This window comes from Canis lupus, chromosome 7 (genome assembly GCF_048164855.1).
Source record: "Canis lupus baileyi chromosome 7, mCanLup2.hap1, whole genome shotgun sequence".
NCBI classification, from domain to species: Eukaryota; Metazoa; Chordata; class Mammalia; order Carnivora; family Canidae; genus Canis; species Canis lupus.
The window spans coordinates 44,484,497-44,499,373 of NC_132844.1; the positions used below are offsets into that span (position 1 = coordinate 44,484,497).

General features: G+C 33.6%; 1 protein-coding gene across 1 annotated transcript in view; it reads left to right on the forward strand.

Annotated features, from left to right (window-relative positions):
- The window catches only part of EYS (eyes shut homolog), a 1,513,100-nt gene that overhangs the window by 624,948 nt on the left and 873,275 nt on the right, over nt 1–14,877 (forward strand). The gene's annotated exons all lie outside the window — the stretch shown is intronic.

The following is a 14,877-nucleotide window of genomic DNA, read 5'->3' on the forward strand; positions in this document are numbered from 1 at the left end:
TACCAAGAAAGTAGATGATTAGGTTTCCTGATACAATCAATTTCCTAATCACTCTATCATATTTAGCACCCTCAACACTCTTGTATATTTTAAGAGATGAAACTTGGTACCTAGTATATAAGAAATTAAATTGTTCATACATTAAACAGTTTTATAATAGGCATTATTTTCACTTTTACACACATTTTCTGATAACCTTGAACATAAGGAAATGAAATAGATAGTGGCACCAATAGCTTACTCTCCAATGATATTGTGGCTAACAGGATGTACAAGGGCTGTTTAACTATCTCTGGATTTGTTGTGCGGTGTGGCGGTGTAATTATCGTATATATCACATAGGAGGTTTGATTAATAAATAATCACTATGCATTGTGTTTCTCAACCTTAGCTGCACATTAGAATCACTGATGAACTTTGTAACAAAAGAGATGCCATAGCCCCTATCCCCAGACATTCTGATTTTAGATCTGGAGTGGGGCTAGTACATCAATAAGAAAAGTGCATACAAATTTAGGAAATACCTATGCTAAGAATTGTTCATCACTTACTTGAAAATCGAACTTAACTGGGCATCCTGTATTTTTATTTAGTATAAATCTAGCAACTCTACCTTGGAGTCACTTCTATCCTCTCCTTCCAAAACTTGTCATTCTGTGAGAAGCATTCCAACATTCTGAGACATAAGGACCATTTCCATTCAGAATAGATAATTCGAATAGATAATATAATTAATCAATAGATTTGATTAATAAAAAGCACATTTGTTTTACAAATCAACAATGGCATAAGAAATGCAAACTTAAAAATATTGTATTCACTCAGTTTTCTGTTTTGATTTTACAACTTAGACCGTTATTTGAGAAGTAAATATATGTTCACTTCTTTTCTCATGGATTCATCTTTAGAAAATACCTTTAAAATATTGATGAAAGGAAATCAAAAGACTAATTCCTTTGCATAAATGTTTAAAAGAAAAAATTTTCAAGACAGTAAATTTTTATTAAATTTTATAGTTGTGACATGGTGATGACAGAATTTCAGATAGCCCCTGATTTATTTTTTTACTGTGAAAACAAGAAAACATCAAATTTGGCTTCAGTTTCATGATAGTTTTACAAAATGAATTTCAGACCTTTATATATCACGCACTAGGCCTGTTAAAATTTATTTAACTTCATTAATTTCTTTCTCCTAACTTCATGAATGTTTGAGATATCCCAAATTTCAATGAGGAGTGTATTTTATTCTTCAGTGTGTGTCTGTGTTTCTTTCTTTCATTTTTTTTTTTTTTTTTCTGGTCTTGTTAAAAATGTTAATTCCCGGCAGGGTTAAAATACAGTGTTGCATTAGTTTCATATAGTGATTCAGTAGTTCCATTTGTTAATTGGTGCTCATCAAGATAAGTCTTAATTCCCTTATATTTCACCCCTCCCTCACCCAACTCTCCTCTGGTAGCCATCCATTTGTTCTCTGTAGTTAAGAGTCTCTCTTTTGGTTGTTCTCCTATTTTCTCTGTTTTGTTTTGTTTTTAATTCCATATATGAGTGAAATCTTATGGTGTTTATCTTTCTGTGTTGAACTTTCTTCACTTAGCATTATACCCTCTAGTTCCATCCATATTATTGCAAATGGCAAGATCTCATTGTCCATAGATAATGTCTGTTAAAGAGACTGTCTTTTCCCTGCTGTATATTCCTGCTTCCTTTGTTGTAGATTAATTAATCATATAAGCATGGGTTTCTGGCTCTCTATTCTGTTCCATTACCTATGTACCTTTCCTTTTTTTTTTTTTTTTTTTTTGTGCCAGTGTTATACTCCTTTGATTGCTATAGCTTTGTAATATATCCTGAAATCTGAGATTATGATACCTACAGTTTTATTCTTATTTTTCAAGATTGCTTTAACTATTTGAGGTCTTTTGTGATTCCCTACAAGTTTTAGTATTATTTGTTCTAGTTCTGTGGAAAATGTTACTGTCAGTGTTTTGGACATTACATTCTAATAGGTGTCTAGTGATGTCTTGTTTTAGTTTTCATTTTCCTAATGATGGATGATGTTGAGCATCTTTTGATATGTTATTTGCCATCTGTATATTTTCTTTGGTAAGGTGTCTCTTGAAATATTTTGCCATCTTTTAATTCTGCTTTTTCTTATTGTGAAACTCTGAAACTATCTTGGTTATTAATACCATCTCTTTATAATGATTAGATAATAAGATATACTAAAAATTAAATTCTATGGATAATAACAATAATTTTAATTTCTCCAAACTAAAATATCCCATACCTAAAATTGGTAGGTATAATGCCTTTACCCATCAGTGGGTTAAAACATCTTTAAAAATAGTTATAAAAGAAGTTATACAACGTTTAAAATACATGGAAGCATACAAAACAGCCCTCAAAGGATATCTGCATGAGGACTTTACTAATACCTCAGAAAGTATCTTTATAATGTAAACTAAATAACGATAAGTTTCTATAAATATTCTTCTACTATTAAGAATATAGATGGTTCAGAAAAATTAAAATTTTTTGAAATAGTATCCCTGAAATAGAAATCTGGGAGGAAAATATGGCTGAATAATGTGCATTCTGCTGAAAATTTTACTAAATAAAAATTAATTATACTTGGTTATTTTTCTCTTACCTGAGCTGACAGAAGATGCTTAACTGACTGAGCCACCCAGGAGCCCCTAGATTTTGTTTTACCCATGTTTAGAATTACATTGATTAATCAGATCTCAATTTCATTTATTATTGTATAATTCTTAATTTACCCTCTAATCTCCAAGATTTTTATAAAATAATCTTTAATAAAAAATGACCTACACTTATATTAATATGTTTAGAATACAATATTGTTGCCATTGAATGACTCTATAATTGGTAAGTAATTGAAGTGATGAGAAAAAATAATCCAAAGATATGCACTTCAGTACTGGTCCAGAAGTTCACTTATATGCCCATGAAAGCATTCCATTCATTTCTTGTTCTGTGTATATTATGTACGACTTAGACTTCGGTTGTTTAGAATATCATTGTGTATTAAAATAGTCTCTTAGATATTTACTGGAAGGGAAAAATTTGTTCATTGAAAATTGGTTTCTAGCCTAAGTAATACAGAAGAGCTGGAACCCAAGAGAAGGGACATTGTGTGACACTCAGGAGACAGGCAAAATTTTTGTTCTTTTGCACAAATGATGTAAGTTACCCTCCATGATTTCTTTTTTTAAAGATTTTATTTATTTATTCATGAGAGATACAGAGAGAGAGAAGCAGAGACACAGGCAGAGGGAGAAGCAGGCTCCCTGCAGGGAGCCCGATGTGGAACTTGATCCCAGGACTCCAGGATCACACCCTGGGCAGAAGGCAGGCGCCAAACCACTGAGCCACCCAAGGATCCCTCCCTACCATGATTTTATTGTTGGTTGGATCAGGTAGAGACTAGAGATTGCACTGTGTGGTGTTTTTATCTTGATAAGAATACAACTTACATTACAATTGCAATTTAAATTGTGTGAATAGTAAGCTACAGATTTATCCTGCATTTATGGTCCTAAACTAGACTACTGAGAATTAGTTAGGATGATCCTGAGCCATAAAACTAACTGTTCCTTAAATTGAACCAAATGAATTTTTGCAAGGATACTTGATTAATTAGTACCACTTCCCCATTGCTAGGTTCCAGTAATTCCCCCTATGTTGGAATGCAAGTTCCAGGTATGATTAAAGTCAGATTTACCTTTCTTTTTTGAGGAATAAACTGAAAATTACCTGGCATTCAGATCATGACACCCTTTCTGCAAAATTTCTGGAAAATGTGACTCTGTTAAGATATTATTTCTAGCCTATATTATTTAGTTGGTGTGAATGCTGGATATTCTCACTAGAGCTACTGACTAAGAAGCTCATAAATTAGCATAGAACCCCCACCAGGCATTATATTGCATTGAAGGTACAATTTAATGTAACCAATTCTGTACAGTAGGAACTAGCAGGGCATAGCAATGGAAAAGCAGAGGACAATAATAAAATTCACTGGAAAGGTCAAACATGTAATCCATTTGAATTTGTTGATAGTTCATAATTTAGAATACTAGTTGGAAAAATTATGAAATATTCAGGGCTACAGGGTACAATGTTGTTGTGATCTTGTTTAAAAATAAAAAGATGAGGAAATTAATTAAATGTTAAAGGAATCTCTTTTATTTTTGATAACAGAATCTGTCAGCTAAACAGTAGGAGAGTGTATAATGTCTTTAGGAGGATCTAAAAATTCTCTCCTTGTCATATTATTATTGTGCCTATACAATTATTTAATGTTAATGGAAAAAGTTCCTCATGTTTTTGGATTTTTTGGTTTTCTTTTGGAAAGCACAGCTTTCTAAATTAATCCATATCTAAGGCTATGAATCCAAGACTACTCTTTATTTTAAAAAATAGATTTTGAATCTACAAGGTACTATATGAACCATTTAATTATTTTATGAACCATTAATAGCACTTATTATTCATTATTTTTGTAAGGAGCATGCTTGAACCATAAGAATGGTAGGCAAAATTTACTATCTTATGAATTCTATAAATTTTCTCCTACTAGTCTATTTCTAATTTCTTTAGGCATCGTTGATTATTTCATTATTTACATAGTACTTATACTAATATAGTGTTTTACTATAGTATTATGTTATAGTACTATATATATTGAAAAATGAAGTACTATTGTAGCTTTTAAAAATGAGGTCTTATAATGTAATACAATATTATATCATCTTGACCATTAAAAGATCTTCAAAGCAATGCAGTCATATATTTTTTTTTTAGATGAAGACCACCAAATGTATAACATTTAAATAACTTGTATAACTTCACAAAAATAGCAACAGAACTTGAAAAATACACAAAATTCCTTATTCACATTTTAGGATGGCAGCCATGTTGATTGTGTGTCTGTATTCATTATGGGATTAGAGCACTATTGTAGACATAGCCAGTACATTCCTCAGATTAAACTTATAAATCATTCATTTTGGGGATCCCTGGGTGGCTCCGTGGTTTAGCGCCTGCTTTTGGCCCCAGGCGGATCCTGGGGCCCTGGGATCGAGTCCCACATCTGGCCTCCGACATGGAGCCTGCTTCTCCCTCTGCCTGTGTCTCTGCCTCTCTCTCCCTCTCTCTCTCTCTATCATGAATACATAAATAAAATCTTAAAAAAAAAACATTCATTTTTGTTTCGGCTATAATAATCAAGATATATAAAAATCCCAACTACCATGTTCTTTTCTTCACCTATTAAATTTTTAGTATATTAGAAATCTACTTTTAAATGAGATCTTATCTCTGCCTCTTATTGCTTATATCCTTCCTTATATATTTAGAACTGTATAACAGGCTTATTTTTAATCCTTCTGATTTAAAAATCTGCTTCATTTAGCTTAGGTCATCTTTCTTTTATAATGGTTATCCCTCCAGTGTTTACATATTTGACCCATGTTGACCTAAGGATGTCAGACCCTGGTATTTATGTCCAGAAAGCACCAAATACCAAGACCTGAATTGTGTTTGGCTTATACTTAACGAGATGAGTGTAGCTGCTGAATGCCTTTGTGCAGCTTAAGCACTTCATAAGTCTAGAGAGTGTTATTCACATAAACAATGTTATATGGTAGGCCCTGGAGACACATGATTCCCAGAGGAGGGAGAGCATAATTACTGAACTGCTTCTGGTCACCTCTTCAGCAGTTAATCCACAAAGAAACTCTTCTTAAATTTTTATTTTTTTTAAATAATAGACTTTTAAAAAAGTTTAAAGTTACACAAATATTGAATAAAAAGTCCCAAAAGTCCCCATACACCCCACTCCCCCCTCTCCAATTTCCTTTTCTAATTAACATTTTGCATGAGTGTGGTAACATCTTGCATTTGGTACAGTTAATGAACCAACACTGACACATTATTATTAACTGAAGTCCGTGGTTTACTGTGGGTTACTATTCTATGGGTTGAGAAATGTACAATGGCATTAGCTTACTGTTAAATTACGATACAGCAGAGTTTAACTGTTCTTAAAGTATCTCTTTACTTATTCTTGCATCCTCCCACTGTCAACCCCTGGCAATACTGATCATTGTACTGTCTCCATAGTTTCACCTTCTAGAATACCATATAATTGGCCTTTTAGAATCAGCTGTTTTCACTTAACAATAAACATTTAAGATTCCTTTTTTCAGTGGCTTGATTGCTCATTTCTTTTGTCACTGAAAAATATCCCATTGTTTGGATGTACCACAGTTTATCTATTCTTTCACCTATTGAAGCACATCTTGGTTGCTTCCAAGGTTTGACAATTTTGAATAAGCTTGCTATAAATATTTGTCTCCAGGCTGGTTTGTTTGTTCTGTGGGCATATTTTCAAATCATTTGGGTAAATTCCTAAGAATATGATTATTTGATTGTAGGAAAAGAGTATGTTTATTTTTCTAAAAATACTGCCAAAATGTCTTCTAATGTGCCTGTAACATTTTACATTCCCACCAGCAATGAATGAGAGTTTCTAATGCTCTACATCCTTGTCACCATTTAGTTTTGTCAGTGTTTTGGACAGTACATTCTAATAGGTGTCTAGTGATGTCTTGTTTTAGTTTTCATTTTCCTAATGATGGATGATGTTGAGCATCTTTTGATATGTTTATTTGCCATCTGTATATTTTCTTTTGTAAGGTATCTGTTGAAATATTTCGCCATCTTTTAATTCTGCTGTTTTCTTATTGTTGAATTTTATAAGTTCTTTTTGTATTTTAGATACCAGCTTTTTATTCATATGTGTTTTGGAAATATTCTCTTTGAGTCAATGGCCTGTCTTCTCATTTTTTTGACATCCCAAGCCTAAGCGACTTTTTTTGTTGTTGTTGTAATTGTTGTTGTGTGAGGGCTTCATGCTTAAATTCTTAGAGAAAAGCAACAATGGAGCAGGAGGTTCTCTTGATTCTAGTCTATCAGGACTGGGTGAATCTGACAGGCAAAGGATGGGAGGAGAATGCCTTAGGGTACATGGTCTTCTCTTTCTATATGTGTAACTGTCACACATATTTGGACTTTTTACATTTTATCTTCCAACACTTGGAGCCCAAGTTTTTGCAAATTTCTTGAATAAGGAGCAAGCAATATCTTACCTTATATAAGGCCCATTTTAAATGTGGCTTATTCCTCTTCATGATCATTGGCATTCTTAGCTTCAGGACAAGATAAATTCTTCACTAGCCATAAAGGCATCACCCCCCACCCAAATTCTGTTATCTGACATGTGTGTGAACATATACTGTGTTCTCAGTAGCAGCCAGACTTTGAGCCATTCATTATTACAATACTACACCTACCAGTACCTTTCTAAAAGGAACAAACTGGGGCACCTGGGTGTCTCAGTGATTGAGCATCTGCCTTTGGCTCAGGTTCTGATCCTGGGATCCTGGGATTGAGTCCCGCATCAGGCTCCCCATGGGGAGACTGTTTTTCCCTCTGACTATGTGTTTGCCTCTCTGTGTGTCTTTCATGAATAAATAAAATCCTTTATAAAAAAAAAGGAACAAACTAAGTCAACTAGTTAATTTAAAAGAAAACATATAATCAGCTATTTATTTGGTTTGGAATCTCATAGAAACTAAAGCATGTTATCCTTAAATATTCATATTCATAGTTCTCTATACTTTAATATTATCTACTGTCACTAGATAAATGTAGGGTTCATTTCTTAATTAATTCCCCCATGGTCTTGAGATTATTTTCAAATTCATGGCAATTTCTTCAGATTAGGATAGTTTTGTTGTTGTTAGAATTTAAGGTTTATAGAAAGAGGATAAAGTAAGTTAGAGCATGAAGGTTGTTAATTTCCCCCAGAACACCTCATATATACCTTATATTCCAAAAGATAAATATTCTCAATTTAAAACAAAGAAGAAATTGCAAGCATTTTATTACTTATAGTTTATAGTGTTCACTACTTGCAACCTGTAGCAAAGCTTTTATTTAGAAGTAACAACTTGCTGTGATCTCATTAGGAAAACTAATCAATATTTTAAAAACAAAGCAAGCACAGAACACATTTAAGGAGAGCCCCAAACCTGATCATTACTTCTCAGAGTGTGATATTTAAAGCACTATAAACAAATCAAAAGAAGTACATAGCCTTGCGTACTTTCTGTTTCTTTATTCTTTTACCTGCCATTTATTTCTTTACCAGACTCAACATTCCAATAGCATGTTCACTACTAAATTAAAACCATTGGTTGTCAAGTGCTTTGAGACTCTAAAGTATAAAGAATAATAACCAAAATCATGTTATTATCTGGAAGCCAGAGTTCCGCTTAATACAGCAGTCTGCCTGGCCTATTTTATATCACAATCTGCTATATAATTAGATAACATCTGAAATCTAGGAGAGATTCTAATGACAAGAATGTTCCTGCCTGACTTCTTAGTCTAACTAATGAAGCATGGGAAGAGATTTTCAGCAAGTGTCAACCATTTTAGCTTGTGATACCAATTTGACAGTGTAGCAATTGGTATTCATTTGCTAAGCACCAAATGAAAATATTATTACATATATTTATATTTTTACTTGGAAATAGAGTAAAAGCTAATTATGATATATATGGTGATAACTTAGAACAGTGCCATTTTAGATATAGACAGACTTACTATTTCTGATGATTTATATAATTACACAGAAACAGCAGTAGTCAGCAAAGAACTGAATAGAATTTCTCCTTTAAAGAATGGACAGCCTACTTGAGAGCCAAACATATATATTTAAATAAGAATATAAACAGGTTTTTTTAATATATATGTTCAAAAAATGGCTCCTTATGTATCCTGCAACACAATGAAAAAACCTTTGTGTAGTCTTACAGATTGTCATAAACCCCCCTCTGGTTCAGTTGGTGTATCTTTTATGATGTAAATAGGATTCCCTATAGCTATTTAGAGTAATTTAAAACTCATCCTATGAACTTTCATAAGCTAGTGAAATAGGAAAAGCATATCTGGCTAGAAAAACAGGTTTGCTAGATCTGCTCAAGCAATGAATTTTTAAAGGGTTTGCTTAAAACAACAGAGTATGTCAATTGGCAATATCAGTCCGCATATGAGCTTTCAAATCCTCTCTTTCTAAGCCCAGGCAGCTGGGTGATTTGTACGATATTTGATTTTTGGTTTTTCAGCAGCCCATTTTGATTTAGTGCCATTTGCATTTTTATAGACAACAGCAGTCCTGCAGCAGGCTCTGTTTTGTTGATAGGTTTTGCAAGTTGATAAAGGTAAAGGGTATGTAGAACTTGCACCTCATCAAGATGTGTTGTTTCAAAACATCAGCACCACTGAGAGATGAGTCTCAGAGGAAACAAAACACAAATACCTAGCAATTATATTTTATAATTTTCTTTTTTGTTTTCAAATTTAGATACACTGCCTTTCTGCTTACCTCTTTTTCTATATTCTTGTAATGTTTTAGACTTTTAACAAGAATTCATGAAGACGTTTTCATATAAAAACACTAATATAGTAATTGGGAATCTTTACTATAGATCATAATATTTCCCTACAATAGATGTTCTGGCCTAAAGTTCAATTGTTAAAAGAAAGATTGTTCTTAAGAGAGTTTTATGGCCCAAATAAAAAATGTACGATATATGGAATGTATGAAGGTGAGGAGAGGATTAACATGAAAAATCTTACTTTTTTGTTCTAGAATCTTTTACGTAGTTTACCTTTAATTTTCCCACAACCATTTGATATGTAAATAAAAATGCTGATTTTATAAAAGAGATAAGCTCAGACAAGTTAATCATTTGCTTCAGGTGATTTGGCTCTTAAATAGAATCTGGGATTTGAACTAAGGTTGATCTTACATTCTGTTGCCTCAGGGTAAATTTTTTTAAAACTATTTATTTCAGAGAGAGTGTGGAGGGCAGTGGGGAGAGGGAGAGGGAGAATCTCAAGCAGACTCTCCACTGAGTGCAGGAGATTAATGCGGGGCTCTATGCAAGGCTCAATCCCATGACCCTGAAATCATGACTTGAACTAAAATCAAGAGTGGGACATTTAACTGACTGAGCCCTCCAGGCGCCCCGGACTTGAAGTAATTTTATCAAGAGAAAAACATGTTAAAAGTGGACCATGTGAACAATCTTGATGAAGACAAATAAGAAATTACAGAATGACTAGATGCAGCCTTGGGGGTAGAAGTATATCCGGACCGGAGGTGAAAGAGTTTGTAAAAATTTTGCTGCCTGCTCAAGGTTGCAGTGTTGCTCATACCTGGTTTGTCTGTTCATTTGCTTGTATGTTGACTTGGACTTGGTATAGTTTTAGATTTGATTTTGAATGACTTAAGCAGTCTTGAGGTTTTCAATCTTACCATTCTCTGCTGCCTTCACCCAGGAGAGTTTCACTCATTTACACTATCTGTACCAAACATCTCTAGGCATTTGTGTGTGGACTCCCAGTTTACAGTATAAGTAAATAAACTCATCTGATAGGTGTTGGGATTACCTTTCCCCAGGGACAAAACACCAGTCTGTGAGACAGACATTAAATATTTGCAAATACAATTATTATTTATAATACTCTAACTTACCGTCACACGGAGGAACTACACGTTGGAGTCAAGGAACCAGATAAAATGTAGTAAGTTTAACAAAGGAAGTAATTACAAAGATGGACCAGACAAAAATCTAGTCTGAGAAGAGTGGATTTTATAGTGGGAAGTTTCAAATGAAAGTAAGAAATTTGGAGACTATCTAATCTTGGATAGGACAGATTAGAAGTAACTGAGAATTAGGAAACAGATACATGTTGGAGCACCTGGGTGGCTCAGTTGGTTAAGCATCCAACTCTTGATTTTGGCTGCAGTCATGATCTCAGGGTCCTGAGATTGAGCCTTACGTGGTACTCTGCGCTTAGCATGGAGCCTGCTTGAGATTCTCTCTTTTCCCCTCCTTCTGACTCTCCCTTTCTGCTTGTGCTCCTCTCTCCTAAAAAAAAAAAAAAGAAAAAAAAAAGAAAAAAGAAAAAAGAAAAGAAAGAAAAGAAAATGAAAGAGAAAAAACAAATAAAAGAAACAGGTAAGTGTTATTAACACATTCAGTTTGAGGAACTGTATTTTAAACATGGAAGACTGAGAGGTTCAAGGACAGGAAACAAAGCCCTAGAGTGGCATAAGTCCAGGATCAGGAGGGATTTTTGTTTCTAAGAAAATGATGTATAGAGGTAAATGGAAAACTAATGCAAAAATTAACATGACAAATTTAATTAAAAGCAAGATTCTGAGAGATTAATGTGAAATTTGTGAGATTCTCCTAAAAAGACCCAAGACCCTTTAAACAACTAGTTTAGGACTGGTGAAGTGTGGGCCACATGAGATCTATAGCTGGGGTGTAACTGAACTAACATGAGTTCATTCCTTGCTGAGTTAAAGGTAGAGACCACACCAGCTGGAGTTGACACAGGAGGGAAATTTTATTTGTGGCAATTAAGGATATCACAGGCGTAACTTCCAAAGCCATGACTCCCCAAACAAGGGTGAATGGGTTTCTTTTATTTAGGGTTAGGATGTATACTCAGGGGAGTTTTGTTATCGGATACAGAGGTAGGCATAAGGTCATGCATGCATGCATTGTATGTTATGTTAATGCGATTTGTGCTTTTCCTTGGATGGAGATTTTAGCATCATAATCAGGTTGGGGTGACTGTCAGCCACTGCATGGTCCATCTGCACAGGTGTGAGTCAGTGGTTGAGGTCTGGAGGGATCTCGCCAACCAGAGCTCTACATCAGGGCAGTTGTTATTACCTAAAGGGATAATTTTGGTTTCCATCATAGGATGCTTTGCACAGCTGGTCTTTTGTCTGACTCAAAAGATAAGCTGAAAAGAAGAACTTGAGGAAAATATGGGATGATGGTCGGTGGGTACATGCAGATGAGCAGTAAAGATCATGTGCGGTCTTGATGGTGACAGAGGGAAAGCAAAGGCTGGTGGAGACAGGGCTCTTGTGTTCTGCTTCTCTTAAGTTTTCAACTTTTTTTGGAGTTTTTGGTACTACTTAGTGAAAATTTTAGAAGAAGGCCATCTATGGTTGCACAGGTTGCCCCCAGTTTATATCAGATATTATATAGTTGTTGCCCTTGGCGTGCTCATGTGGCAATGCTCAGATCATACTGAAAACACCGATTTTGCTTTGAGCAATATTATCCATATACTTATCTAAGAGCTACATTACTAAAATCATAAAAAGTTCTTCCAGATTTTTATTATGCACGAAGATCTGGTTTCATGATCAAGGATTAATCACTTGCTATAACGAAGATTTAAGGACAAGTCCTTTATGTTTGTGTGTTTCCTCACATTATTATGGATATAAATCCACTAGTGGTTAAACTTCTTTAATCATAGAATGTTGTGAGGATATTATCTTTGATGTCTTCTATAATGTAAATATTTAAATACACACAATTCAGTGTGTATGTATATATTTGACTTTATGCTGCATTCTTACATGCTATAAATGAATCTTTTTTTTTTCTTAAGACATTATTTTTTTAAAAGTTTTAGGTTCACAGCAAAATGGGGGAAGTTTAGAGATTTATTATATACCCTCTGCTACACATGCATAGCCTCCTCTATTATCAACATCCTCCACCAGAATAACATATTTATTGTAATCAAAGAACCTACATTGGCTCATCATAATAACCCAAAGTCCATAATTTACAGTTCATTCTTGATGTCATACATTTTATGAGTTTGGACGAATGTCTATTGACAAGTATCTATCATTTGGGTATCATGTAGAGTATTTTCACTACCTTAAAAGTCTTTGGTGCCCTGCCTACTCATTCCTCCCTCTCCTTCCCTCTCCCTCCCCCTCAACACCTGGAAAGTACTGATCTTTTTACTTCCTCAGTAGTTTTGGTTTTTCCAGAACATCATATAATTGGGATCACATACAGTGTAACACTTTCTGATTGACGTTTTTCACTTTAGTCTTCAAAAATGGCTGTACCATTTTGTACTCCCACTATCAATGAACAAAAATTACTATTTCTCCACATTCTTCCCAGGATTTGGTGCTGTAGGTGTTTGGGATTTTAGTCCTTACAATAGGTTAGTAGGGCATCTCATTGATATTTTAATTTGAATTTCCCTAATGATTGTGTTGCAGAGCATTCTTTCACATGCTTAGTTGCCATTTGTTTATCTTCTTTGGTTAGGCATCTGTTAGTCTTTAGCCCATATTAAGATGCAGTTGTTTATTTTCTTTTTATTGAGTTTTAAGAGGCTTTTTCTGTATTTTGTGTAACAGTTCTTTATCAAACATGTCTTTTGCAAATATTTTCTACCAGTCTGTGTTTGTTTTCTCATTCTACTGTCAGTGTCTTTCACAAAGCCTAAATTTGTAATTTTAGAGCTATAGTACTAAAAAAAATTACAATGAAACTCGCCAGTTCCTTCTTTCATGAATAGTGCTTTAGTATGATATTTAAAAATGCATTAACAAACCTAAAATCATATAGATTTTCTCATATGTTGTCTTACAGGAGGTTTATAGGTTTGTGACTTGCATTTAGGTCTATGATAAATTCTGAGTTAATTTTTGTAAAAGGTATAAGGCCTGTGTGAAGAATAATTTTTTAAAAATATGTGCATGTTCAGTATTTCTGACATCATCTATAAAAAAAACATCCTTTCTCCATTGACTTACCTTTGCTCTTTTTGTCAAAGATCAGATTATATTTGTGTGGACCTATTTCTGGGATCTCTATTTATGCCATTGATCTCTTCGTCTATTTTTTCACCAAAACTACACTCTGAATTACTAGAGCTCCGTAGTAACCCTTGAAGTTGGGTAATGTCAATCTCCAACTTTGTTGTTCTCCTTCAATATCGGGTTGCTATTCCAGGTCTTTTGCCTTTACACCATTATTTTAGAATCAGTTTGTCATTGTCCATACAATAACTTGCTGGCTTTTTCACTGTTTTACTGAAACTACAGATCAAGTTTGGAAGAACTGACATTTTCACAACATTGTATCTTCCTATGTATGAACATAGAGTATTCTCTCCATTTATTTAATTCTCCCTTATTTATTTAACCTAGGGTTGTAGAATTTACCTCATATAAATATTGTGCATGTTGTGTTAAATTTATACCTATGTATTTCACTTTTTCTTGCTAATGTAAATGGAATTAGGCTTTATTGGCAGTTCTTCAGCATTTCTACATAGAAAATCATCTGTAAACCAAGTTTTATTTTCTTTTCTTCTTTTATTGCCTTTACCAAGACTCTCATATGATGTTGAAAAGGCGCAGAGAGGAGGCCACATTGCCGAATGTACATATATCTGTTTATATAAATATATAAATATTTATATACATACTCAGGACTGAATACACACACAAAAATCACCCCATTTGTTAAAATTCATAAATATTAGCTGCCTTAATGAGTTATATAAATTATCAGTATTTTTCTATTATTATTTCTATCTTAATAGTTAGATTTGAAAATACTTTGACATCTCATATGAAATAGAAATCTAACTTTTTCCCTATCTCCACTTTCTCAGATTTCACATAGATCTCCCAATACAATCTGTTAAGTAATCCATTAATTTCTATTGATAAAATGTTACTTTAGCTGAGAGAATCTATTTCTGAATTATCTATCTTATTCCATTAATAATATTATTTTTAAAAATTTTTATTAAATGAGAATTTAAGTGTCTTTGTTGGGCGCTATTAGCTAGGTGATAGTTTAACTATGAATGTGTAGTTTTCAATTTCTAATAATTGTATACATAATTCCAATGATAAGGGTAA